The sequence below is a fragment of the Chlamydotis macqueenii genome, chromosome 6 (assembly GCF_036417535.1).
Source record: "Chlamydotis macqueenii isolate bChlMac1 chromosome 6, bChlMac1.mat, whole genome shotgun sequence".
NCBI lineage: Eukaryota > Metazoa > Chordata > Aves > Otidiformes > Otididae > Chlamydotis > Chlamydotis macqueenii.
In genome coordinates this window covers 32,148,045-32,172,180 of record NC_141561.1, presented here as the reverse complement: position 1 = coordinate 32,172,180, position 24,136 = coordinate 32,148,045, and the positions used below count along the sequence as shown (strand labels likewise).

General features: G+C 38.7%; 1 protein-coding gene across 2 annotated transcripts in view; it reads left to right on the top strand.

Annotated features, from left to right (window-relative positions):
- The window catches only part of SLC39A10 (solute carrier family 39 member 10), a 64,225-nt gene that overhangs the window by 15,089 nt on the left and 25,000 nt on the right, over window positions 1-24,136 (top strand). Inside the window, exon 1 of one of the 2 annotated variants that reach the window (XM_086751333.1) lies at window positions 6,493-6,628. The exons of the other annotated variant lie outside the window; for it this stretch is intronic. The gene's annotated coding sequence lies outside the window, so the exon portion shown is untranslated. Of the gene's footprint in view, window positions 1-6,492; window positions 6,629-24,136 lie in introns of those variants that run through there. 2 annotated transcript variants of the gene reach the window in all.

The following is a 24,136-nucleotide window of genomic DNA, read 5'->3' as shown; positions in this document are numbered from 1 at the left end:
CAAACTAGTGGTTAAAAATTGGCAGGAACTGACATAAAAGATACTGACCTTCACTTTCTTACTTTAATCTGCTCACTGATTCTTTCAAATAATATCAGGGAGAGTATCATTAAACTTTTCCATCCTGTTGGAGAAGAGGGCGTAAAACAAATTCATCAGCATGTAAAGAGATTACATTAACGTCAATATTTCCTCTTTCGTGAGGTGGGTCAGTTTTGGAATCGATCCAGTTTGCTTTCATAAATGTAAACCTTCAGAGGAATTTTCAGTTTACCCCACCCAGCCAACTAACACAGCTTTGTTTAATGTTTTGAACCCTGCCTGGCTCCAGCAGAGAATATCCCATATTTATTGACACAGAGCTCTTCTACGGATATGACCGTAAGTTCTTTGTGCTCAGCAGTCTCACTCCAGTCCTGTGCTGAAGGAAGCAGCTGACTGGCCTTTTCCTCCCATCATTACATTTTTACTGTGTTGTCCTATTAAAAAAAAAAATAAAATAAAATCTCATAACCCTATGAGATACATCAATTAATCCAAAACCTATGTTCTGCTTTCTTGTTATGAGAAGGAAAAGTTGTGACAGAGCAGTATAAACTACGCACATGACAAATCACACAGCATACTGTCTGGGTCATATCCTGCGGTATGAAGACAAGATCTTTCTGCAACCACTGCAAACAGGTGTTTTCAACAGGCAGAAAGGGAGGGAGAAAAATAAATAAACCTGAGTCTGCAAGAGAGGAAGAAGGCTGTGACACACTGTCCTCGCTTTCTAATATCTTCCATTTTGAATCTTATCCCAGCCCTGCTAGCAGCAAGTCTCATGTGTCTCAGATCCGATGAAAGGGCTTTTGGCTGGTTTAGACAGTAGGACTGGCAAGGTGTGTTTAAAACAAATAATAACAAAACAGAGACTCATTTAATAAAATAAAGTTTGCCTAGCAAGACTTTTCCTGTGGGTAAGGTATACTAGCGTTCACTAGCTTTGCAAAATTAACCAAAGATCTACGAGTCGTATTGTCTTTTTTTTTTCCATATTGCATAAAAAAAGCTTCGTGTGAAACAACTACTTCAACTGTTGCTGCAGCATCACGCCCTTTTGCCTGTCTTTTGATGTTTATGTAACCTTAAGTACAGAGCCAGTGAAAAAGGTTTGGTTTGTTTTTTTTTTTTCAGTAAAACTGTCAGCTTGTGTTTAAAAACAAAAGCAAAAACGCCTAGCCCTTTCCCACAAAGAGACCAACTCAAAAGCTTCTGAAACAAAGATCTTTAAAACCTGTTGGTTTTTTTTTGTTGTTTTTTTTTTTGGCAAGTTCAAAAAAAAATCATGAGCTTCTGTTTAAACTAATTTCCTGACAATATTTACACTAGTACCATATTTAAAATTATGAGAACTCTATCATTGGTATCAATACTTTTGCTTCAAAACCTACGCATATGACTATGCATATATATATATATATGTATGTCCAAACAGATAAGTATGTACATGTTGTTGTAAGAGAAGAAGGGTAATAATTGTTTTTAAAAAGAAAAAGAAAAACAAGCAAACAAAAACCCCCAAAAGCTCAGGTGGATTTCCCTTTTTGTCCTGTCTTACAAGTACAGAAACTTTCAAATTATACTTTCTGGTTGGTGCAAAACTAGCGAGATCTACTCTGAATTATCATTGGAATTTATACAGTTAAACCAACTAGAACTAACAAAACAAATCTGCCAGGCAAAGGCTTAAACAAGATCACCCAGTTTAGCAGGAATGTGAAAAAAGCAAATATAGTCTCTACTGAAAGTACCATTTTTACATACGGCCTTGGTGTTACATAAACTTGGGCTTTAAATTCATTGCAAACAAGCCAAGTCGTCTTGAGGCAGTGAAATCCCCCAGAGGACATCACTGCGTATTTCCAAGCATGAGCTTTAATCACAGAATCACTGCTTGCGTACTTTAGCTCACCATGATGCTTAAACACCTTCACTTGTGTCCTTGCCATAAGCAAAGTTTTTGCTGCTTCAGCACCTGATCTCAGTGCCCTCTTACATAGCCTGGGAATGAGTACGTACCAAACCACTCCACCAAAGAGTGAAGGTGCAAGGAAATCTGTGTGATACAACTAACCACATATGGTTATATAATCAGTACATTGGTAACTTCAAAGCAGAAGAGACAACTGCGAACAGGTCATATTCTGACATCCTGATTAGGAAATTATCTAATGAGGAAAGAAAATCTCTTCTAATGATTTACTTATATTTCACTTCAGCAGCTCTTGCTGGAAAAGCTCTTAGTTAGTTCTTTTCTCACTTCTGAGCAAAGCCTCCTGTAGTAAAGCACTTCCACTCCGAAGGAATTTGGTAAAATCTCTCGGCTTGGCAAGTCGGCATCGACTATAGCTGTGCCCCGTTAGCCATTCCCTCCCCGAGGTTCATTCTGCCACTTGCAATCTCCATTAATCTCTTTAGCAAGCTGAATAAAACTTGTTGGCCATTGCCAAATAAGAAATGTCACTTCTAACTTTGATTCAGGCTCTTAGAATGAATGAAAGGCAAGGACAGAAGCTAGAAAAATGTTTTAAAGAACAGGAAAGAAAATATACATGTAACTTATACACCACAAACCCAGCTATGCTGGCATTCAGACTGCTGTAAATTCTGACTAAATCTTTGGACAAGATTATTTCAAATAAAGGAGGAAGTTGATGTTTCAAGCCATCATCTTGTTTTTTTTTTTTTTCTTGAGACGACAGTACTTCAAAAGTAAGAAAATTAAGTTGGGTTCTTCAACCAAAAAAGCTGAATTTGCCAGAGACTTGTGCTTTAGGGGGTAAATAAACAGCAAGGAAAAACCTGCTTCTAAACAAACTACTTTTGTGTAGACATATGTATGTCAGCCTTCTATCCCTCACATGCAATTGGGTTGTAACAAGGGAGGACGGGAAGAGAAATCAGCACATTAGATCTGTCAAACTCTGTCCGATCCCACGTCTTCCCTTTGGGCCTGCATCTCACAACTGAAGCACGACACTCTCTCCTGTCTCTTCCTCTGTCATCTTCTGTGCCAGCACAGCAGGCTGACCTAAACGAGGGTCTGCTGACCAAATGCGTCAGGTCCACGGGGTACTGGAAAGAGGTCATAGCACTGTACTGGAGTTGGAGATGTGCCTCTGGACAGGACCTCATCTTGAGACAAGCCGTGCTAGCAGCCACAATCTGCTTTTCCAGCATTATCCCCCAAGCCCTCCTATATTACTTAGTAGGATATATTCCCTTTCTGCAGTCCAATGTAAAAGTGTGTGCTGTGCAGTGTTACTCAAAAAGTAAGTGCCTTGTGTGAGGAGAGGGAAAGAAAAAAAAAAAAAAGACAGTTCTGTTCTAAAAGTGTTGTAACATATAATTCTCTTTGAAGCTTGAAAAGTCAATCTGGATTTGTTGCATGCATTTGTGTTACCTCAAGCTACCAGCACTCTTGCAGCGCTGGCTGCCGTGCTCGGTTGTTCCGGTTTCCCTGCAGCACAGAAAGCCGTTCCACGTGCTTGGCAGGGAACGATATTTCTCAGCTGCACACTTCTCATAGTAATGCCTGATTTAATAGTTTTTGTTCTGAGTTTCTGAAGCTAAGGTACAGAAACTCATACTTTCTTTTATTTAAGTATTGATGTGCAGGCAGTTCTTGTGCTAAAATATATGGTTAAAAGTAGGGAGAAGTAACCTAACTGCAAGAGACAACGTACAACTATAGGGAAAATATTCTAGATACAAACAGACTTCTCAATGTATCAAGAGAGAGCCATCCGCAGACTAACTGGGAAGGTTATAGCCTAACTCAAGATAAAAATGAGACTCTGGTTTCCTAACAGGAAAGGATACTCAATCTCATAGTGCTGGCAGGCCTACTAATGGTCTCTTCTGGCTTTGAAGTACACGGATACATGTTACAGTGTGTCACAGCTGGAGAGGAGGACTTCTCCTGCATAGAAAGGCCACTAATACAGACTTTTTTTTATTGGTATACCTTGTTTGGGTGAATCTCTGGAAAGCAGTTATGTAGCATCAGTACCTCCACAATAAGACAAAGTTGCCTTCAGAAAAGCTTCTTACCCACCTACCTAAATTTTCTAGGTTTTCTAAATACGGTAAAACTAGTACAAAATTAATCAATACTGAAATTTTATAAGGACCTTTCTGTATTAAACTTCTTAATTTAAATTCATCCATTGTAGTGCTCTTACTAGAGTTCTTGACTTTGGTTTGTGAGATTTTGATTATGAGATTTTTACATTATTTGAATTTTACTCAGAAAAGCTAACAAACCCCATATGTTCTATTTTATTACCATATACAATTCACTCAGGATAAACTCTGAGGAAGATACAAAACTCTGCACTTTTTACATTCTTTGCACTCAGTAGTTTTCTTTCTAGACCAAGTAGCAACACAAATCAGTCACACCACGTGATCACCAGTGTGTATTGTGCTAAGTGTCTAATGACCAATGTCAGAATCGGGTCTGTATTTTATCTGCTGTACAAAAATTCTGAGAGAGAGAGGACCTACTTGGAAGCAGGAATCATTCTAATCATACCAATGATCTGGTGCAACAGTTTGGTATAATCATAATCACTTTAACTGTCCATGAAACTTGACCTGCGCAGAGGCTGTCAAATTTCTGGGCTAACATGGTTTGTATTCAAGGGATTGATTTGGTAAGGTATTTGGAAAAAAATGAGGGAGGGAATAAAAAAATACTAAGGACATAAAAAGGTCTTGGAGCAGATTTGAAATTATGAAGTCTGTCACTAGGATGTGAAAATAATGGCAAAAAAAAAAAAAGAGGACTAATTGGAAAAGTTCAGTAAAGATTCAGCATCACCAAAAGATTGGTGTAGTGTAACACACAAAGTTGATGTGGTCTCAGGTCTAGAACTGTTTGATAGGTGTACGTGTCTTCCTCTTCATCTGTGTGACATTACTTGCATTATAATGAATATTTGTCTTATCTAGAAAAGTTTACTCTGGTTTTCTTTTCACTGTGACTTCAGTTTTATGCTTACGTGGTTTTTGGAGTGTTACAGATACCAACTTTATTTTGGTTTCTAAACAAACACTATTAATCCTTCACATTTTTAGTATTTAAAACTGGTTTTGTTTTCTAGGGATATGTCACCAAGCAAATATCCACATCATGAGGCTATCGGGGTGGATAACCAGGTGGATAACCAATGTTTGCATTGAGATAAGACTACGGATAGGATTGGATACTAGCTCTGCCAGGCCCGACTTAGGGTAACGCTGGTGTGAATCATCTGGCTTAACAAAGGGACAAGTTTGGAAAGGATTAGGTGAATTAGTTCAATTTAGTAATCTGAGAGTCTGAAAGAAAAATGCATGCCTCCGTAACAAATAGGGAGGAGGTCAGTTTGCTTGTGGATTGAAGCCTGCTATGGAAACATCCGTTATTTTTTGAGGAAATGTGGTGAAAATTGTATGCAAATTTCTCAGAAAGAAAAAAGAAACGGTCTAAAACTTATCTGAAATGTCCCTACAACTGCACTTCAGCCTTTGAACATACTTTCTATAACCATTACAAATAAGCTGGTTTATTTTAAAATAGCATTTGATGTGAAGCGCTCCTATAGATTGTGTGTCTTGCGTTATAAACCAAGATGTCTACTGATCCTCAGTGTCCTTCTAGTAAGGGTTCTAATTTACCTGAGGTATTCCTTTTTTGTTGTTCTTTAGTTTTGTAGCTATTGTCTAGGAATCAAATGTATTGTGACAAGGGGCTCCACCTCGGAGAGAGAGCACGTTTATCATCCTGATACAACAGCTTTTGTTTCATGAATAAGCCTGACAGGATTTTCGAGAGTTAAATACACGGGGCGTAATACTCTTGTTCTCGGAAGGGTATCTCGGTACAAAAGGCAAGCTCTGGCCGCGAGATCCTCCTTCATTCCTGAAAGACCCACATCTCCCCATGCTGTCGGGAGTGGCGGCGAAGGCCTAGCCCCGGTGCCAGCAGCAGGCCCGGTTCTGCGCCGCCGAGGCAGGGCCCAGGCCGCCCGCCCGCCCGCCCGCCCGCCCTCCCGCCTGGGCACGGCCGGCGGCTCCGGTTCCCCTGGCTCCACCGCCGCCCGCCCGGGGAGCCGTGAGGCTCTTGGCCCGGGCCCCCCGGCCGTTGTGCAGCAGCCGACCCCACTGGAACAGAGGCCCCGCTGGCGCTGCCCGGAGCCCGGGGTCCACAGCCCTCCTGCCCCGCGGCTGCGTCCCGCTCCCCGCCTCGGCCGCCATCGCTTGAGTGATGAGCGCAAGCCGCCGCAGGCAGGGGAGGGGGGGGCAGAGAGGCGCTACGCCATTTTCGTAGTCCGCGGTGGAGCAGGGGAGTGGGGGCGAAGCGGCGCCGGGGGGAGGGGAGGAAACGGCTCCGCATTGGGTAAAGCGGGCTGCAGGGACGCGCGAGCAGTCCGATCCGCACGGTGCGTAGGGGTGAGCGTGGAGAGCGCGTCGGGGCTTGGCGTAGCCGTGGTTGGTGAATAGCGCGGCGGCGGCGGCAGGAGCTGTAGGGAGGAGGGAGGCGCCGCGGCGGTTTGGTACCGAGCGGAGAGGGAGATGCACACGGCACTCGAGTGAGGTAGCTATAAAACCCCATTTGTTTACATTCCCTCCCCCACAACCGGCCGGCGCGGCGGTGAGGGTGGCGGCTGGCCCCGGGCTGGCAGCGGCGGGTGTAGGGGGGGGACGAGCGGGCAAGGGTTTCGGATGAGGAGAAGGAGCCGGCGGCGATCGGCAGTAACGGACACCACCTTCCCCGGCATGCGGAGCGGCGCGAGGGAGACAGGGCGGCGCGGCCGCCGCCGCCGGGCCTGGGGGCTGCGCGGGTGGGTGGGTGAGGGAGGCCGGCGGGGGTCCGGGGGGGCGGCGGGTGGGGGGGGCCGTACCCGGCCTCCCCCCCGAGGCAGCGGAGCACGAGGCGCTGCCGCATCCCCCACCCCCCCCCCCTTCTTCCTCTGGCTCTTGAGTCGACCACGCGGCAGGTAAATCCTCCCCGCCCCCCTCTCCGGTAACGAGAGGACTGGGACGTGGCGGTGGCTGCGGAGCTGTAACTGCCGCGGTTGTTTTGGGCGGAGAGAGAATGGGGGGGGGGGGGCGGCAGGATGCGGCGGTTGGTTGTGGGGCGGGGGGCGCCGCGGGCTCCCGCTGAGACCGGCAAGCGGAGGAGGCCCGGGCGGCCCGGCGCAGGCAGGGCCTTGGCCGGGGAGGCCGCTGCCGCCTGCTCCTCACTTCCCTCTCGCACCCTTCCTCTTCCGAGCGCGGTGCGGGAGTGCCCCGTCCCCGCCGAGGGCAGGGGGAAGGTGCTGCGCGGGAAGGACCGCGTACGGGGTTGTGCGGGAGAGGCTGCGCTTCGGCCGCGTGTCTGTAAAGGGCGCTCGTAGTGTTTTGCCGTGTTGGGGGAGAGTGCGGTGATCGCGGATGATGAACAAGCCAGGCGATTAAATCTTGCTTGGCTTGAAGTTGCTAATTAGCGTTAACTGCAGAATTGCACTTGGGCTGTAACCTACACGTAACCTTAAAGAGAAGAGAGGGTCGAGGGATTTTGTCACCGGCTGTAGTGTACCGTACACAGAACCCGTGAGTGAAAGGAATTGATTTACCGTGCTCGACTATTTCTCTTGCTTACGCTACATCCTTTTGAAACATACTTAACGTTGAAACTTCGGAATAAAATTATGCTTTAAAATCTTTTGTTACCTTTGTCTTTTTTGGGGGGGCTTCTATAGAAGTGTTCATACCTGCTAGCTCTTAAACTCTTGGCCCTGAGTGAGAGTTGCCTGAGTTAGAAATAATTCTCGTTTTTAGCACTCTAAACACTGTATGTCTTTAAGTAATAATCGCTACTTTTTTTATTAAGGTAGGATGTCCTACGGTACTTCTGACAGGATATGTGATAAGTGAAGCCTGATACAGCATTGAGAAACGCACGCTGGAAGGCCTGGTTAGTTTTCAGAAATGTGGAAGCAATTGCCGTCTAGTTAGTAAAAGTCATTCCTGGGGTGTGTTCCAACTGGTATGCTCTCATGTGTCTTTGGGTGGTGGTAACTGATAAAATAATAAAAAAATCCAAAACGATTTCTGTACAAATCGGGTATGCTATTAGAATTTAAAAATTCAATTTCAACAGAGAACTCCCTTGGATTTTCCTTAACTTAATGTGCTTTCCATTAGCTGCACAGGGGGAATGGGTATTCTGTGTGGACTGGTGAGGCATACTACTCAACTCCAAAGCAAGATTTACTTACTAATTGTTACTTCTGAGGCTAATACTCTGGTATGATAATGTAAGAAAATAATTTTAAGAAGTTCTGTGGTTCCCAAGAACATTAAGACCAGTGTGACTATAGACTTTCCTAACTAGATTTTTGTTCTAAACTGTTAGAATAGAATGGGTATTGTCCTGCGGTGCTTCTTTTTAAACTACCTGCAATGCTTACGTACTTTAGAGGGAAAAAAGTATGCAGCCGTGCAATCTATTTCTAAAAGAGAATAAATACAACCTGTATATATACTGTGAATTAATAGTGTCTGTTTTATGAGATTAATGGTGGCAGTTCCATATGGGAATGTACCTTAGTATCCATAGAAGGTGGATGTAGAAGGATGATACGTAATTGCCTGTCTGGAATAAGCAACACGAAAGAAGATTCTGCCTACGTAAAAAAAAAAATTCTCCAAACCAGTAAGGTTTGTTTTAATTAATATTCCTGCTTTCATGTAGGTCTTTGTGCTTCCCAGCTTGTCTTAAATAAAAGCCAGGTGCTAGGTTCAGAGTATGTATCCAGTCATAAAATGTGCAATTATGTAAAAGTTGTGGTTTAAAATGGCACAAATACACTCACAAGCTTAACTGTCTTAACGTTTGTTTTCCCATTAAAAAAAAAAAGTCTAGTGAGAATTCAGCAGGAGAGTACTGAGCATGTATGGCACTTAGGCGTTACCTGTTAATTTTGAATATTCAGTGGGAAACCTTAGTAAGTTTTTGTACTATTTTGTCCTTGTGTATTTTGACTTACACAAATAAGGTGAACGTATACACGTGGAAAAATGGATATATCCAATCTGAGGTAGATTTCCTTTGTGGTTTTCACTGAGTCAAGCAACTGTAATTTACTTCTATCCATAACGCATTTTCTACAAAGCAATGGCTGGCTCAAGTAGGAAGAAACTTTTAAGTAGTACCCAGATCACATGGACTTCAAGCTTGAGTGCATGTAGGCCCCAAAGGAAGTATGCTCGGACTTGTTTGCTTGGGCTGTCCAGTTTTAACATCGTTTGATCATGATTGTGCCTATTGTAATGACTGTTATTCCTGTCTCTGTCACAATTTTTAAAGAAGTGGAAGTTTATTTTGAAGGTATAATAGGCACTTGATAAATCAGTGATAAGATAAACTGGTCTGGATTTGGAGTTACATGTTTTCATCAGATGGAATTATTGAATTAAAACTAGCCAAGCTACTTCAATGCTAAGCTCCGTGAAAGTTTTCCTGTAAGTTGTTTCAGTCCTTAACTGTGGTGAAACTTGGTGGAAAGATTGTGGCAGCTTTACAAACTGAATTGGGTATGGACAGCTGCAACTGCATATGTGAACAATGAAAATTATATCAGAAAATAACATTTTCTTCACAGTTTGATTATCAACTGTCAGAACATCTGCTATTTTATAGTATGTTTTTGGAATTGTCAAATGGACTTATCCTGACCTTTTTCTTAACACATTTAAAAATGTCAGTGGAAGTTTCAAAAAAGGAAAGCTGAATCAGTTCTTCTATTCTTTGTGGAGGTATGCTTTTCACAGAATTGAGTGTTAGATACAGGGAGAGTTTGGTGAATACCAAGGATTTATGCCTTTCAGGAAGCAATTTCTGTTCTCTTAATGTGAAGAAAGTATAACTTCCTGTTTTTCTATGGGAGTACAACTTAATTAAGAGAGCAATTATTTAAAACAATATTATCATACGAAAGTGTTCATCTTCAGGGTGGGCTACTGAAATTATCTTAAATGAGAACTAGTAATTTTAGCTTGCTGATAAAGGCCTGAAGTAACACCTGATACAGAGAGAATTTAGATTAGTTTAAGGTCATTCTTAAATTGCAACTGAGATGTTATTTTAAATACAGCTAGTAAAGTCTGGTAAGGAAAAGTGTACAGATTAGGCAAAGCTAATAAAACCAATTCTTTTTTAAGTTTCAAAAGCTGATTGAAGTGCTGAAAACCATCTCCTGCCCACATTATAATCTAAACGAAAGAAAGGTCTGTGCTGCATCAGTACACCTAGTCAAAATATTTTATGTGCTATTGCATCAGTGCCATTTCTCCAGGTTTGTGTTTTTTTTTTTTTTTTAATTGTGTATGTAATAGAAATCTGAGGAGTAAAGAACTTAAAAAACATTTGTTTGAAGTCACTTGTGTTTTGTTACCTCTTGTGATAATCCAAACCCTGTACAGGTTTTAATACCCAAAAAGCTGTAAGCCAGCATGAAAGCCTGGGAAGATGATGGTTTCCTGATGTTGGTCTCAAAAGCTTGGGAGAAGGGATGTTGAAATTATACATAGGGTGGTGTACTCATGCTGAGGGACGTGGTTCATTACACTGGAAATGTTTTCATCTTCTAGGTTTCACATTGTGCTGCCTCATGTTCTCTCTTTCCGTTTTTTAACTTCTTTGTCTATTGCTGCAGAGGAAGAATGACTCAGCTGTTATCTTTTCTCTCTCAGTTTTTGGTGACATATGAGCTTTGTTTTCATCTGGCTATCACATTTTTTACAGCTTCCTGCTTTCCAAAGCAGTAGGATGTGAGTGAAGAAAATCTGCTGGTTTTACTAATGCAAAATTTGACTGCTACTAAAACAGATGGACCTGGTACAGAAGTTATACTGCATTGTCTATTGGAGAGCCTGAATGTAGCTGTATTTGTCTGTTACTACTTCTCTGTAAACAAGAACAGAGTGAGAAATACTCCTGAACAGACCTTGAATGTCAGCAAAATAAACCTAGCAAGCTGTGGATCAGTTTGCTTGTGTTTATTAGAAATTTTTGGCAATGAAGTTAATAAAATTAATCCCAAAATTTGGGAGTTACACGGTTTGTTTGGTTTGGGTTTATGTTTTTTTTGGGGGGTTTTTGATTGTTTGTTTTTGGCTTTTTTTTTTTTTTTTTTAGAGCAATCCCAAGAGAAATAATTTTAACTTCTGAAGAATGTAGTCTTAGGATAAAGTTTGCTATAGAAACTTCCCCCTCCTTCGTCTGTATTGACAGTCACATAATCTTAATATCAAAGTATCAAGTATGTACAAAGTGTGGAATATTAACTAGAGAGGAGTTAGAGCTCTATAGCTTCTGAACTGTTAAAAGGTACAGAAAATTTATTCTGTAAGCATTCGATTTGGTGCTTAAGTGAGAAAGACTTCTGTAGTCATTGATATTAGCTAGCTAAATCGATCTAGAATTGAGATGAAGTCTGCATAATACTGGAAGTTAATGAATAACTGATCATGTCTGAAACTCATTAATCAAATGAAATCCTATAAAAGTATTCCTGTGGTTAGTCTTTTTGTAAGATAAAACGTATATGTGAGATAAAAAGTTCTTCAGGTGGAGAATGTACGAGGGAAGTTTTATGCAAGATGGCAGGATTTGCATAAAATTATACTCCTCAACAGAGACTTTGTGCAGTGTTTCTGCATGTAGTTTATAAAAGCTTTAAAAGTAGTTTCTCATCACAGCTCCTAGTAAAAGACTACTATAATAAAATATGAATTCCAGATAGGTGCTGTCATACAGTTTATATATAAAAATAGATACCTCAAGATTACCTGGCTTGTACCACATCCATAAACTGATCTTTGTGCATTTTTATTACTGCAGTGTGATGATGATTATCAATGGACAAAAATAATACGTTGAATTCTGAAGGGTAACTCCTAAGTCATAACTGATTTACAGCTGGTGACTGGGTATGTATAAATAGTTCCTCTTTTAACCAAGATGATAGCTGATGATAGCGTGCAGCCATACTTAGGTTGGAGTATTAAAGCAGAACAAAGGAAAAATATATGTACTCTCCAAGGTAGTCTCCTCAAATATGTGTTACTCAATGTGATTCGTGACGTGGATTTTTTTAAAAAATAATATATCTTTGTTAAATTTGTTTTGCATTTTAAGTACGACCGAGTAACACTGTGTCTCAGGTTGACTGGTTGTAAGGTTGTTAATGATAGTAACCATATGTCATCTGTCCAGGTGAAAGCTGAGTAACTCACCTTGCCAAGTAACTAACAATACCACAACTGAGTGTTTCCTGTAATGGGGAATAGTGAACAGGTATGCATCTCACTGTGACTGAGTCTTACTGTGCCACTGCGGGCGCTGCTTCCTTCATACCGTGTACAGAGCAGTCCAGAAGAGCTTCTTTACTGTCAAGTGGAATAATGTTCTCTGTTCTAACAGGTTATGATGTTCATTCTGAAGGCCCTGTGCAATTTCTGTAATCCGTTCCTGTACAGAAAGAGCTCTTCTCGTCAGGGCTCCGCTGCTTTGATAAGTACTCTCGCTCCATGAAATGCAGGCCATGTCGTTTAGGCCATATTTATTGGCTAGTTCTGTTTGCAGAACATAGAAGCATTTTATGTATTGCTGACCTGAATGTCTGTAGAAGACAGCATCTCAGCCTAAAAGTACAATTCTAAATTACACTAGTTTACATTGGAACTTAAGAAATATGCTGCTTGGCTGCAGTCCAAACAATGTGGTAGCCTTGGATTGATACATTTTTATGCTAAAAAAGAAAATACTCCCGTTTATTTGATGCCTGATATGATACGTAAACAGGATAGACTTTCCGTCATTCCTGTTCTGAACTGCACGAGGCGCTTGTCTAGCAGAGGCGTTGTATTGTATTAAAAGTGCTTGAGTTGTCCAGTTGCTCTTAAGACTTTTATCATATATTCAGTAAACACACAGTAGTTGCAGCAGGATGTATATACAGAATTTAGCTTTTTAAAATTGTAATATGCCCATATTTCTGAATACTTGTAATATATTCTAGACTTTTATTTTGTTTGCATGTTATCGAAGAAAACCAGCCTAAATTGCCTCCCATGCTAAAACTTTTTTTTTTTTTGCACAGTTACTGCCTTTGTATTGCAGGTAAGAGACTGAGTTTTGTAAAGTGTGTAGTCTAAATTTATGCATCTGCATTTTGCAGAGTAAGGTACACAGTCCCAGCAGAAGTTCATTTTTAGTGGCTTTGGCCAAAAATTCTCATGCTGGCTTTTGCTAATAGTACATGTTCAGTAGTGGAGAGGGGAATGTGAAGGTTTTATGCTGACTCATACAGGAATGGATTAGGATGGGATGCTTTAATAAGAATGCAGCAACTATAGCAAATTATTATTACTCACTTCTGTTTTCTTTGTGTCAAACTTTGTGGTTCAAATTAATTGCAGTAAAAGGTTATGCTAGGCAACGTAAAAATACTTCGTCTTTGAAGACCATACTTTGTCTTATATTACCCACAGAAACTGCAGTTTTGTCAGTGCTAAGTGGCTGCATTTGTCTGATGAAAGAGTGTGTTATTATGGTACTTTTTAGCCTTTGATGCGTAAGAACATCTCATAGTTTTATTACAGTATAATTTAAGCCAAGAACCCCTTAAAATGTATGGATTTAATATTTTAATTTTTTTTTTATAATTGGACTATAGACAAATAAAAATGGTGTTTTGGAATAAGACAATGTGCTGCTATTGAGTTCTTAAAATAGTAATAAAATTTAAAAATGCAAATTGTCACTTTAGGGAAAATTCTGAGAGTTTCTACAAATAAACTCGTTTACTGGAATTTTCTCTTACTGTAGCTTAATTGCTAACAATAAGTTCAGAATGTGGACATGAAATATGAAGGATTAATTACATTTTATAGACAAAATATTCTCAAAGTGAAACACTGAGAGGAGTATATTCTTGTAATAAAACGAATGTATGATAACTATGAAACAAATACGATTTTTAAAAATTGTTACCCATATCTTACCAAATATGTCCTGCAGTACTTCCAAGCAGTGATAGAATAACAGTGAAATACTGAAATGATACCTCATGTGCTCTGCTGTTTTCTATTCTGTATATGCAGTTATGGTTTGCTTTGATTTACTTTTCTTAACAATAAGTAAAAAGTGATCCTTAAATTTCTACCTCAGTCCTGTTACCAGTAACATACTTTTTACATGTTAGGTTTACATTATAAAAGTTAAAACTGAATACTAGCAAGTACATGTAGTTTAGTAATAGATTTATAAATAGTGAGCTGAGCTTATCAGCCAGGATAATATTTTTTAGTATTTTTACTTACTTGTTGTGCTTTACTTTGAGGATAGAGTTATGTTGGCCAAAGATAAGATGCATTGTTAGCCTTGCCAGATTCCTTTTGAAAAGGTATTTCAATCTTTATTATTCAGGTAATCATGAGATTACCCGCTACGTTGATCGGGGGACTGTGGTATAGCATTAGCTAGATATAGATGCTAAATAAAGGCTTCAGTGCACAATAGACAACCTGTGTATTGTATTTCACCTTCTCAACCTGGCCGTGAGGTGGCCTGCTAGGAAACAGCATGTTTTTCTAGTCGCTAGATGCCATAAAAACTTAAATGACTATGAAGAGGATCAGAGGATTCTCAAGAAACTGTTACACATGTAGAAATAAGAGAAGTAAAGCCTCAGACTTTTAACAGCACGCAAATGTTTAGGTATCTTCGGTAGTGATTAACTGGAATCAAATCTTTGTCCTCAGGATTAAACTCTCACACTGTTTATATTTAGTGATATTTTAAACTGAACTATTTTAGATGTTAAAATACATTTGGAGGTGTAGATGGACCGTAACTTGATCCTTAACCAGTTCTTCCAGTAGATTTTAGTTTTGCTGATGTGTATCAGTTTGATAGATTTCTGTCAGTTACCCTGCTGGTTTAAGCAGTCTTCCACCACAAGTTTGTGAATTAGTTAAACACATACTTTTAAATATAGTTGTTTTAATTGGCTTGATTTTGTAGAAAAGATGTGCAACTCTGGTCACATAATGCATTTACTTTTGATAGCTTTAATATGATCACAGTCAGGTGTTTTTAAGGTGGCTATGATGTGCTCAGCAGACTCTGGAAGGGCTGATGTACTGTCAATTACAGTAGCAAAAGGAGAGGGAAGGAGAGGGGGACATTTTAAGTTGAACCTGTGAAATAATGGTCAAAACCAACTATTGACCCCTTCATTTTAGAGGCAGAGTCTAATTTTCATTTGGTTTCAGCTATGGGTGGCAAAGAGCATAAAATGTCTGTCTTGGAGAAATTTGATAACCCGTAATTTCAGTGGTAGGCTGCCAAACCATTTCTGCTCATCAAAAGAAAAAAACTATAAATACTTTACACCACCTTTTGCAGAATGTGCCTCTTGATTAGTCAGGATGGTCTTGTTCTTCCAAAATACTGGATTTGTTTCGAGGTACAGTTACTGACTACTTGTGTTAAAGGTTAGAGACACCAAGTAGCTCCTCTTCTTTATTTTTTTAAATTTTTTTTTTCTTTGTTGCTTGTACCTTAGTATGAGAGTAGAAACAATTTTAAATTTTAATACTGGAAAAACATCACGATTTTATTTACTTGCTTATTAACTAAAATTGACAGGTTTCAGGTAATTGAGAGGATGTATCAAAGTACTAGGTTCCTGATTTAAAAAAAAAAGTTCTTTCATTACAGAAATGGGTTCTAGAAATTACATAGAGCCTTGAGAAGTAATAGAATAATGTAAAATGAAGCAAATGCCAATAGCAAGGGAAAATAATAATGAAGATTAAAGATGTCAACAATCCAAGGAGTGACATAGGAAACATCAATATGGTAGTCATCCCACTGAGAAGGATGGTGACCACAATAGTATTGAATCAAATCAGCAGTTAGTCCAGAAAATCCTTATAATTAAAATTATAATGAAAAGAAGAAGACATGGTTACTCTCAAGGAAAATTATAGGGAAGCATCCATATTTCAGGAGAGGTACTAGAAGAAGAATGTACCAAATTACAGTTAATGTAAAAGCCACGAACTGATACTAGATCGAATTATAAGGCCACACAACGTAGCCTAGGTTAGATATATCTAATTGTAATGTAGTTTTAGAAGAACTGATAACACAGTCTCACTTTCTGTAGTATCTCTCCGTGCTTGTCTGTGTTGCTATTAGAACGTACCTGCACTTGCAAGGTGGTGGGCACAGGGAAGTACCTATACAGAGATTTGTGTTTTAGCCCAGTAGTATTTTTAATTTGATTGGCTAAGAGGGCATCTCTGCATTTTAGATTAAGTCTCTAAGGATTCTGCTTCCTTTCCCCTTTTCTGTCTCTGCTTCTGCAGGAAGAGTAATATTGAGTATTAAATACTACACTTTGATTTATTCACTTCAAAGTTGTGTCCCTTGCTTTAATACCGTGTTAAGAAAGGTTAGCTGTTCATCATGAGCGGTGATCACAAAGACCTGTAATGGGTAGCCATGTAGATCTTTAACAATAGTCTTGCCTCTCATCCAAAATAAATGAGAGCTAGGCAGTGCCATGACTTCTGTTGAGGTCTTACTTGCAGTGTGATGGAAATTACACATTTTGGCTCAGCTGGGCGTTTTGGTGGATCTGCCTATTGAAATAGGTACGACTATTTTATGTCACAGGTCGGACTGGTTAAGTGTTATTTCTGAATCTGCTGAGATGTCTTTACAAACACTTTTGTCTCCTACAATTATTGAACAAAGAGCTTCAGGAGCCCATGAACTCAAGATGTGAGTGGTTCCAGTAGTTGTCTGTTGTCTCCTAAATTTCCTTTACACTCATAGGAAAAGAAGGATGTGTTCTTGCCTAAGAAGAGTAGTAGTTCTCTTGGTTTGTACTCTGACAGAATGAATTTGCTGAGAAGAATTTGCATGGGATATTGACAGAGAGCCTTATGAAAGTCTGTGATTTTGATTTGTTAATTAAATCTCCTATTTAAAAATACAGATTTTAATCAATGGTACATGTTGTCAAGTAAAAAACTTGCAACCTCTAAATTCTAGAAATGGACTTTAACAATCCTAATCTGCCAGGCACTGATTTGACATAGCATATGTAAAAGAAACTTGCCTTAGTCTCATTTTTCAATGGACTTTTATACTTGATAGCCTTTCTAAATTTATTTATTTTTTTTTTTAAGTGGGAGTGGTCATCAGCTTAATAGTAGACAGGTATAATTCCTTTTTGGACTGTGGCTGTGACGGAGGGTTTTTTATTCTAATTGTGTAGAAATTAAACGCCTATCAAAGACATGCCTTTAATGCCTTTAAGCATACTGCAAGTATTTTAACAGAACGCAAGGATTAAATAGGTATGGTGGTTTAAGGTAAAGGAAGAATAAAAACAATGCAACTAGTTTAAACACTTTATTGCAAACATTATTATATTCTGTGTTGAAGGGGAAGGTGGAGAAATTATTCTTAAATGACTTTCAATAGGAAATTTGTCCACTGCTGTTTTTTCAGTGTTATTTGAGTACATTTTGAGGTGGCCAGTTGTGTTATTTGTGCTATAGTCTAAATACTGTTAGGCTGCGGATCAACCAAATCTATAAGCTGCTGTTGCCACGAAAAGCAGGATTGCTCTTTTTTGTTTGGACTGTGGTGTTTGTGCAGCTGCACAGTGAACCAGATAGGAAAAGTAATCTTTTTTTTTTCCTTTTATAGGCTGTTTTTCAGCAGAATCTAGTTGTACAGCTGCACGGTGAACAGATCAGCAAACAAATGTGCTGGCACACAAAAAGGGTTTGGTGGGAATGGGAATGAATGAATGAATGAAGTGGTGAGGGCGGGCAGGACCACTGCACTAAGTGCAACATCATGTTAAAATATCTGTTGAACTTCAGCCTTAGTTCTAACAAAAACATTTGCTTACTTTCAGACGAAAAGTAAAATATTAAAATACAAGTGTAACTGGCTCATCTTCTGAAGTATTTCGTTCTTACAAGCACTGGTATCTTAATAGGACCTAATTGAAGGGTATAATATTGTCACAAAAGCAAACCAGCTCCATTAGAAGTTTTGTGCATTAACAGATGTTTTATGGACTGCATACAGTTTATATATGGAAGACTGAAAATTAATTCTTGGTAAGCAGAACTAATACTTACAGAACCTCAAACTGTTTTGATGCTTTTATAGCCTAGTGAGCTCTGAGAAGAATCCTGTACTCAGCAATTTCTTAAATATAACTGTCCTTTTGAAGAAGGCTGTCCAGTTTTTTCCATTCAAAATAAAATAAATGCCCCTTTCTTGGATAACTGAGCTAGTAGATTGCTACTGTATTAGTTTAGGATCACTTTCTAGTATGCTTGGGATTTGGCATTTCAAATACTTCGCATTTCAGATTTTTTGAAAGTTTTTATCATGTGTTCAGTTATGCAGAAATGCTTTCTATACTATTTCTTATCTGGTATTAACTTAGCAAATATGGCTTGGATCAATTAGTTAATGGTCTGTTCTTACAAAGTGCCCCTCCTACTTGGCTGTAGATTTTCAAATGAATAAGTTTTACTGAAATCCACAAACTTGTTTCACTGAAATTGAAGAGGGAAGAAAATACAGGAGATGGGTGAGAACTAAAGTTAGAAATTGTTAATTGTAGCTTGTTAGATCTGTAGCATGTTTTCCTATTTGTATATCCAGAAGCTAATGTCAGCTTAAGACTGATAGAACAAAATGAGTTTATTATTTGAATAAATGCTTTTATGGCTTTCTTAAAGTGTCTTTCCATAACAGCAATATATTAATTTCACATTAATAATTTTTTAAAAATCATTTACCTTGAAAATGTGCACTAGATTAATAGGACTTTATAGTCTGATATTTGTTAAAAGCTTGAAATTTAGGAAATAAAGAGTAGGTGCATTTGGATTTTCAGATTCCAGCCCTTTTTTGAATGAATATGAGTATGAAGTATTGCACAGTTGTACTCGAAGTGGTGGGGAGCTGCAGGCATCTCTCCTGCATGTACATTGGAGTAAATACCTGCAATATAAGAAAGAATTTTAATCTTCAGGAATTTTAAGAAAGACTGTCTTTATGTAGTTAGTAGCTTTATTTCAAGAAATATTTATCTATTAAAAAAAAAAAAACCTGCAGTTTCTCATAGAGCCATTACTCTGAGCAGTTCTTAATAGAATGAATAACCTAAGTTCTTAGTTTTGCAGTGCTGAACAGAGAGAATATCTTAGTTTGGTAAGAGTATTGCTTTGTCTTTATTTTTAACATCTTTTGTCTCTCTCAGTTCTCTCTCAGCTGAAGCATGTGTTTGGTATTTTTGTTTGGTGTGAAACTTCTGCTTGTCAGTGAACTGTTGCTATGGCACTTTAGTCATTGTGGCATTCAAGCTGATTAACTACTTAGAGGAGTCCAAGATACTTTTTGAAGGTCTCTTCTGCAGATAGGAAAAAAAAAAAGGACAGAACATTCTTCAGAGAAAGCAAGGAAAGAAATCTGGACAAAAAGGGAGAGAAACAAAAAACTTGGGAAGGAGCATGGGAAGGGGGAAATCCAGTGCATTTCTGTTACAAATGTTTCAGGTTATTAGATTGCTTGGGAACTGACAGAAGACGACTGGGAGGAAGAAAGTTGGTCACTCTAAGATATTCTAGTCAGCATTGTACATAACAAAAAATGCTGTAGCATGTGGGTTGCAAACACTAAAATGATAGATTTGACCTTCAGTTGAGTTTGAATTTTGTATTACATTATTTGAATCAAAGTTTGTTGCTTTATGTAAAGCCTAACTATCAAACTAGTTTCCTGGTTTCAGTGAAGTAGTTGGTGATAAATAAAAAATGTCCCCCAAAATAATGTTTGTATTCCAGGCTTTGAATGAAGTCTTTTCAAAAATAAAGCACTATAAAAGAAGAACAGTTGAAATAGTAGGCACTGTGGAGATATTTCAGGAGTCCAGGGGAAACCCCAAATTTTGTCAGAGGTGCTTATAGTTTAATAGATGAAACACCATAGGCAGACAGTGGTTTAGCAGAGAGGTAATTTGAGTTTTCTATACAGAAAAGATAACTCCTTGCTGATGTACTGCTGAAGTACTTTGACCTCAAGCCTCTGATTTAAAAACCTTGCATATGGATGTGCAGTCAGCACTGCATTTAGTACAACTGATTTGCTTATTTGCTTGCATTGAATGAGGAGGGGAGGGGATGCATTTGGCAACACTGTGTGCATTTTCTGAAATGTCAGTTGGTGTGGCAGAACTATTTATCTCACCTACTGTAAATTTACACATTTGTTCTAACTTTGCAGCTCAACTTAGGGTAGGGTTGTCCCACTGCCTGAGCGCATCCTGAAAGACTTGTCTTGTACTTGTTCGCAGTTCAGTGAAAGGTGGGAGATGCTGTCATTTCCAGCTCTGGCCTATGGGTGTTGTAGTTTCTTGCCCAACATATAGCTAGGAGATGTCTTCCCTCATGTCTCACCCTTTTGGGTGCCCAGCCATCACTGAGCTGTGGAGGGAAGGAGGAGAGGCAGCGGGGAATCAAATGAGTAAATAAAATAAGGCAAAGGCTGACAGCAGTGATAGGCAGAATTTTTTCAACTTTGGTGTAGCCTTGTCCTCATGCTGCCTTTCCATATTCTTGTGATGGGATTCAAGAGTCTTAATGTTCATATATTGAGACCAGCTGTATACAGTTCTGTGCCACTGAAATGTACAGAATTTGGACTTCAGCTTCCCAGTATTTGACACAAATGACTACTGCCTCACCAGTTAAAGATGACAGCTATTTATAATTGCCTAGATAATAATGAAGTTTGTTTAAAAAGAAACAAATAAATAATCAACTTAATAATTGCTCTGTTTGAGACTTTTTATGATGGCTATGTTTGCTTTGTAAGCATCTTTCTTCTGTAACAAGAATTACAATGGAAGATACAGAAGATTATGTAATAGAATGTTAAAAATACTATGCTAGGGTTATAACTATTTTAATTAAAAATTTTGAAATTGGTCTAATAATGCTCAGCTCTTGTGTTTCAGCAATGAATTACGATCATAGGTTACAAATTATTTTAACCATTAGGGCACAGAGAAAAGGTACCATTCAAAGCTGTAACGCCACAATTAGGGATGCATGACTGAAATTTCAAAGTAATGTATTGGTAGTATTGTATGAGACGGTCACATGAAAAAGATCATGAGATTGTGAAAAGGATTATGATCATGCTTTAGTCATGAATTTCCTGGTAGAGGTATTTTAGTCTGGATCGTGCTTGTTTAAATGAGAATGATTTGACTTTGCTCATTTTGGTCGTGTTACCGTTATGTGGCAAAGGGGTAGAAAAGGTCTTGCCTACAACAGTAGTATCCTTTGAGTAACTGAATTTTACTTAAACTTGAGATGCTGTTTTCAGTACTGAGAAACTTGAATTAAAAAGATACTGAACAATCTGCTAGAGCATTACAGTATACTCCACATACTTACCTGCTGCTGCTGTCTGCTGTGCAAGCATATGTAAGTTTGTCTTCCTCCCAGGGCTTTCGTTTGTCTTGCACGCACCTTAACTGCTCATTCCAGATCCTGAACCTGCTTTTCGCATCAAGTAACACTCAACATTGTGAATCCTCAGTTGATGAAAATCAGCATATTTCTATAGAAATGTGGAGCTCTGTTGATCTGTCCCCAGCTGTATTCCCGATCCAGTACCTTTACTTACTGCCAGAATGTTTCTTCTTCCTGGGATGATGTAAGTCACAGAGCCCAGGTTCTGGCCCGTGTGAGAGAGAGCGTATGTCCTTTGTTTAAAGGGTACGGAAGGAGTTTCCAGACAGTCACACACTCTGAGAGCTGACTCGGTCCAGTGACTTGGATAAAGATTTGCAACCTGTTTCTTTCTACTCCACCAGTAACAACTCTGTACTTACCTGTTTCCTCAAAGGATAATGAGAAAAGCTTCTGGAAGGTGCTTTGAGATGCTTTTAATGTTTCTGTACTAATCCCAGTAATGTATTTGTAAGAACATTAAGGACACCTTAGAGTCTGTGAGTGAAAAAGACTATATGAAAATAATATCTCAGTATTTGAGGATGAACTCATCATGCTGAAGTATTTGAAAAGTTTGTCATAGCCCTTAAATCAGTAACTGGAATGTAGGTGATTGAATTAGAGATGAACTGCGGTCATTCCAGACTGACAATGGAACAGTTGTTTATAAAAATAAAACAGTAGCATACAATGGTGACCCATTGACCTATCTGATGTTCCTGGAATCAATTTTGATGCAGATGCCTTCATTTGATGGATATTATTCTGATCTTTCTTTTGCAATATTGATCCAGTTACAAATGTAAGTTCTGCTTTTTTTTTTTTTTTAATCTTGCAAGCGTTTGACGCTCCAGTGAAAACTGAATTTTCATCTTTTGTATTTGTCGAGATTAACAGGAAAAACTTTTTCCCCCAGTGTTCTGTGTTAACTCATTTATTTGCTATATACAGGCATTAAAAGGTAGCCCTTTCCTTTTTTCATCTCTGATTCCTTTTGCCTGTCAACTATAGGAGCTTCCAAGAGTTTTTTTTTTTTTCTTTTGGTGCAATAATGTGGTTGCAAGTGCTTAAGTGCAAAACATCAAGCTAGTATTTTAGGAAATTAACATGGACTTTAAATGTTTGTGGTTTACTGCACAGCACTTTCCTGAATGATTTCACAAAGCATGTTTTAGTTATCAGCTGGGGTGGGCTTGAGAAGGACAACTGAATTTACCATCTCTTGTCTGAACGTCAGTAGTGTTTTAGGATGCATTGACCAGGTCACTTGCATCTTTGTGAGTGGGGGGTTGGTCATCAGTCTAAGCAACTAAAACTGCTTTCAGGGTAAGAAGAGATGAAAGCATACTTCACCTCTTTTAGTGTTACTTAACATCTTTGCATTTGCTGCAGTGTTTTAGTAGCATCTGAATATACAGAAAGCAGGGTGGATGGAGCTCTGCCTTTGTCCTTTCTCTCAGCTCTCATTTCCTTCTCAGTCATATTTTAAATTTAACTGGTTATGTGTAAAAGCCTTACTTCTGTACTTGTTTCCTTTGTCTATGCTAGCCATTCTGTTAAACTGTTCAAAGTAGTAATTCAGCTGTTCAGATTCATTGGGAAGCCCTGTGCTGCTTTCTTTTTGTTGTCTGATCCTTTGCTGATAGGCGGCTTTGGTTTATCTAATACATGCATCTAGCAGGACTGTTGTAAATGTTTCACATTTTATTTGTTTGATACTAAACAGAACAAATTAAGTGTTACTAGAAAACCCTAGCATTGTTTAAATCATTAAAAAAAAAAACCAAACATGTATTTTAGAGGTTGTTCTCTATCCAAAATAAGTCTCTAGAAAATCGAAGTCATAAAGTACAGTTCTTGGCTTATCTTTAGCTTTCTAGTTTGAGAACATTTTTACATGAACTTGGGCTTCTTTTTCATAAAAGCTTCTTTTATAATAATTATTTGAGTTTTGTATATATATTTTTTTGCTAGCAGATGTAAACAAAATAAAGCTGTCATATTTTGTAAAATAGTGAATTGTTTTCAACTCTGAACACAAGATTGACTTCTGCAGTGTCTTCTTCATTACCTGATGTTGAATAGTAAGTTTCTTACATTTAATACTAAATTGAAAACCACATTTGTCTAGATGATACAATTTCTGAAAATCAGTACTACTTTAGCTAGAGTATGTCAACATATTAACAGTTGCATAAATGGACGTTTTCCATATGACCTTACTTTTAAATTCAAGTCCATGTAGATCTTTGAAATCATTAAACTCACATAAGTGAAAAGTACTAAAATAGGAACATTTAAGCAATACATTGAAGTTGGTTAGTTACAACTTATTTTTAAATCAGTAATTATCAGTCAAAATAGGGAATTGTGCAGCGTGTGTGTTAAGACTTTAGCAGCACATAAGGGAACAGATGATGTGTGGGTTTTCAACTGTATTATCTGCCTGTCATCCCCATAAATAAGAAAATACAATATTATTGTT